Below are 5,072 nucleotides of genomic sequence, written 5' to 3'. Positions count from 1 at the left end.
AACCACCCGTGCCTCTGCAGACAAGTTATTGTGTGTTGTAGATGGCACACAAACCTTTCCTGTATTTGTGCCAGGATAATAAGGTGGTCAAGGTATGGCAATTTTCTTATCCCCTGCTAGCGGAGATAAACTGCCATAATCATTTTGGTAAATACTCTGGGGCTGTGGCTAACCCAAAGGGTAAGGCCTAAAACTGAAATGTTGCTGAAGGATGGTAAAACTTGAGATAACACTGATAGACAGTGCTATAGGAGCCTGAAGGTAAGATTCCTGACATATCCAGGAATACCATGTAATCTACTGGCTCCCCACCAAACTATGGAGTGCCATGTCTCCATGTGAACCGTTGTACCCAAATTTATCTGTTTAGACTACAGGTTCTCAAACTCGGTCCTCAGGACCCCACACGGTGCATGTTTTGCAGGTCTCCTCACAGAATCACAAGTGAAATAATTAGCTCCACCTGTGGACCTTTTAAAATGTGTCAGTGAGTAATTAATACACCTGTGCACTTGCTGGGTTATCTGCAAAACATGCACTGTGTTGGGTCCTGAGGACCGAGTTTGAGAACCCCTGGTTTAGACTTTTTGAGATTGAGAATGGTGCGAGGGATCCTTTTTGACCCAGGTTGGAGTAAACCCCCCCATTGTGCATGGGTTACCGGAGTGACTGTTCCTGACAGAAGCAATTTCTGAACTGCTTCATTCAAATCTCTCGCCTACGCCTCTACCCGAGACAGACTGAAACAGAAGAAAATTCTAGGAGGATGCTTCTAGAAGGGAAAGCATAACCTAGAGATACCGCTACTTGCACCCAGGCATCTGTTTGTAGACTGCTACCAGATCTGTGCAAACTGAAGAAGTCAGCCCCCTTCTGGTTTGGAAACTGACTCTCTTAGGGCTGTTACGTTCCTTTATGACCGACAAGGCCGAAACCGGACCCCTAGGTTTGGGGTTATATGTGGAAGGAAACGTGACCTTCTTGGAGTCTGTTTCTGACTACAGAATAACTTAACTCCTCCCAAACAGACTTCCAGCCAAGGCAAAGTTTCCAGAACCTTCTTTGATTCTGAATCAGCTTTCCATGTATGTAAGCCAAACTGCTCTGCGAGTAGCTATTGTTAATGCTGATGCCCTAGAACATTAGTGTCCATATGAGCTACATGGGATCCTTGCTCCCTTGCAGGCGCTGAAAACCTGTCTTCCAGTACCTCAGCCCAATGTACCTACAGCACCTGGTATTGCAAAGTGGTCCCCCCTCCAAGAACTAACCAGGCCCAACACTGCTTAGCTTCCAAGATTTAGTGAGATTGGGCTTATCCAGTGTGGTGTGGCCGTAGAATGCAAGGTGAAGTCATGGCTGGCCTTATGACTGCCCTAGACAAAGACAATATGGTTTTTTTTTAAAACCATTCCTCTTTTGACGGTAGAGGCCATATAGATTTTTGCACTATCAATGACATGCATATCTATTTTGGGAGGCACTTCCCTATTTTAAACAGTCCACAGGTATCCACAGGATAACATTGGTATATGGTTGAGCGACAGCGGAAATGGCACCAACACGGTCACGAGCTCTCTGGCCTCCCAGGATGCATCGGGGGCCTCACCATATAGTCCCGCCCACTGACTCAGTCAGATCAGTTCTTTCCACAGCGATTTAGGCAGGAGCATCAGGTAGAGACCTGTTTAGGCGATAAGAAGGAAGAGGTTTAGTGATTGTCTAGATCCTCAAATCAGGTGCGTCAGGGTGGGATCCCTGTGGATACCTGTGGACATAAGAGAAATCACGTTATCAACTGTAAGTTCTTACCATAACGTCTATTTCTCTGGCTGGGTCCACAGGATTATCCACAGGATAACATTGGGATTCCCAAAGCCAATTTTAGTGGTGGGGACGCTCCTGATTACACAGGAGGACCTTTCGCCCGAAGTCTGCGTCATGAGAGGCAAAAGTATCCAAGGCATAATGTCTGATGTATGTTTATGGAAGACCATGTGGCTGCCTTACATATCTGTTCTGCTGAAGCACCCTGTTGTGCTGCCTATGAAGGACCTACCTTACGTGTAGAGTGTGCAGAGACATTAGCCGGAGTAGGGAGATCTGCATGAGAATAAGCTTCTGATATTACCATTCGGAGCCATCTCGCCAGCGTCTGTTTACTAGCAGGCCATCCCCTTCTATGGAATCCGTAGAGAATGAAGAGAGAATCTGTTTTCCTGATGGCACTAGTACGATCTATGTAGATTCTTAAAGCTCGGACTACGTCCAGCGATGCTTCCCCCGCAGATAGTCCCGGTACCTGAAAAGCTGGGACTACAATCTCTTCATTCAGGTGAAACTTTGAAACCACCTTAGGAAGATAACCAGATCTCGTTCTGAGAACTGCTCTGTCTAGAAAAAAACTTAGAAAAGGAGACTTACACGATAATGCTCCTAAATCTGACACTCTTCTGGCTGACACCATTGCCAGTAGAAAAAGCACTTTAGCCGTTAACCATTTAAGATCTGCTCTCTTAAGCGGTTCAAACGGAGGACCCTGGAGGAATTTAAGAACTAAATTCAAATCCCAGGGAGCTGCAGGAGGAACAAATGGAGGTTGAATATGTACTACTCCCTGAAAGAAAGTACGTACATCCTGTAAATCAGTAATCTTACGCTGAAACCATACAGTTAACGCTGATACTGAACTCTCAAGGAAGCAACTTTCAAACCTTTATCCAATCCTGCTTGAAGAAAATCTAAAATCCTGGATACTTTATCTTTGAATTTGAATCCAAGAAAGGATCTTGGATTCCAATTATTTCTAGTACACCAATGAATAAAGGCTTGCCATATTCTATGATACACACGAGCTGAAGAAGGCTTTCTTGCTCTAAGCATAGTTTGGATTACTCGTCTTGAAAATCCTCTAGCTTCTAAGATAGAGGTTTCAACAGCCACGCCGTCAAAGACAGGCGATCCAGATGACTGTGGCAACAAGGACCCTGCCTTAGCAGATCTGGACGTTGAAGGAGTAGTATCGGTGCTTCAACGGACATCCTCAGTAGATCTGTGTACCAATGCCTTCTTGGCCAAGCTGGATCTATTAGAATTATTACTCCCTTTGCTTGCTTTATTTTTCTCACTACTCTGGGTAACAGAGATATTGGAGGGAACAGATACGCCAGATGAAATTTCCATTCTCCTGACAGTGCGTCTACAAGGACCGCTCCTGGGTCCCTTGTTCTTGACCTTGGAACTTTTTTGTTTAGACGAGACGCCATGAGATCTATCTCTGGTAGACCCCATCTGTTCACTAGTGTCTGAAACACTTCTGGGTGTAATGCCCATTCGGTTTCCTGAATGGTGTGTCGACTGAGAAAATCCGCTTCCCAGTTCAGAACACCTGGGACAAACACTGCTGACAATGCTGGGAGATGGAGTTCTGCCCATCTTAGAATGGGAGTTACTTCCTCCATCAGTCTCCTGCTGTGAGTTCCTCCTTGATGATTGAGGTACGCTACTGCTGTCGCATTGTCTGAACGAATCTGGACCGGTCTTCCTTGCAGACTGTCCTTTGCCTGAACTAGAGCCAAGTAAATGGCCCTTATTTCCAACAGATTTATCGGCAGGCGACTTTCCCTTGTGGTCCATTTTCCCTGGAACCAAAGGCTTCCGAGTACCGCACCCCAGCCTTTTGCAGGCTGGCATCTGTTGTCAGGACTTGCCATTCTTTTATCCAAAAGGGTCTCCCCTTGTTTAAATGGTCTGTCTGTAGCCACCACGCTAGAGACCTTTTTACGTTTACTGGAAACTTTATCATCTGCTTTTTTATCGTCTGATGATTTCCATTCCATTTGGTCAGAATCAGGTGCTGCAATGGACTGGAGTGGAATTGCGCATATTCCACCATGTCGAAGGTTGATACCATCAGACCCAACAGTCGCATTGCTGCACGGACTGACGTTGTCTGGGTGTGCAACGCTTCCTGAGCCATGACCTGCACCTTAACTATCTTTTTCTCTGGTAAGAGAACCTTCTGTAGGTCTGAATCCAATATGGCCCCCAAATGAACCATCCGCTGTGACGGACTCAGAGACGACTTTTCCCAATTTATGAGCCACCCGTGTCTCTGTAAACAAACTATTGTCTGTTGAAGATGGCTCAGAAGTAAATCTTGCGAATGTGCTAAGATTAACAGGTCGTCGAGGTATGGGAATATTCTTATCCCGTTTGCGCAGAAAAGCTGCCATAACTACCATGATCTTGGTAAACACCCTGGGTGCTGTTGCTAGCCCGAAGGGCAAAGCTTGGAACTGAAAATGTTCCTGGAGGATGGCAAACCTAAGGTAACACTGATGAGACAGTGCTATAGGCACATGTAGGTAAGCATCCCGTACATCCAGAGATACCATGTAATCTCCCAGTTCCATGGCCAACATTATGGAGTGCAAAGTCTCCATGTGGAACTTCGGGATCCAAATGTATTTGTTTAACATTTTTAGATTGAGAAATGGTCGATATGACCCATTTGGCTTCTGGATCAGAAACAGATTGGAGTAAAACCCCTGTCCCCTTTGTGATGGAGGTACTGGGACAATCACACCTGACTGCAGTAATTTTCGGACTGCTTCTTGCAGGGCATTGGCCTTCGACTCTATACGAGACGGGCTGGTACAAAAAAATCTTTGAGGAGGCTGCCTCCTGAATGGGAACCCATATCCCTGAGATACCACCTTCTGCACCCAAGCATCTGTTGTTGACTGTTGCCATATGTGTGCAAAATGAAGGAGTCGGCCCCCAACCCTGGAATCCTCCAGGCGGAGGCCCGTCTCTTCAGGCTGATGGTTTCTGTTCAGGCTTGGAAGCTGGCTTTTTGCTAACCCACTGCTTTCTACCCCTGGATTTAAACTGGGGTTGCTTAGGCTCCTCTTTAGCTTTCGCTTTGCTAACGAAATGAGCGAAACTTTGAACCCTTGGACTTAGGGTTATAAGTAGCCGGAAATCTGACCTTCTTTGACTCAGCCTCTGATTCTAGGATATCCGATAATGGTTTCCCAAACAATATATTACCAATGAAAGGCAATGCT

At 45.9% G+C, this 5,072-nt stretch overlaps 1 pseudogene; it reads right to left on the bottom strand.

Annotated features, from left to right (window-relative positions):
- Positions 1-1,222: 1,222 nt before the first annotated feature.
- On the bottom strand, positions 1,223-1,341 carry LOC135052440 (5S ribosomal RNA; annotated as a pseudogene).
- Positions 1,342-5,072: the final 3,731 nt, after the last annotated feature.

This window comes from Pseudophryne corroboree, chromosome 2 (genome assembly GCF_028390025.1).
Source record: "Pseudophryne corroboree isolate aPseCor3 chromosome 2, aPseCor3.hap2, whole genome shotgun sequence".
NCBI classification, from domain to species: Eukaryota; Metazoa; Chordata; class Amphibia; order Anura; family Myobatrachidae; genus Pseudophryne; species Pseudophryne corroboree.
The sequence above is the reverse complement of the archived record's forward strand: the minus strand, read 5'-3'. Positions and strand labels throughout refer to the sequence as shown.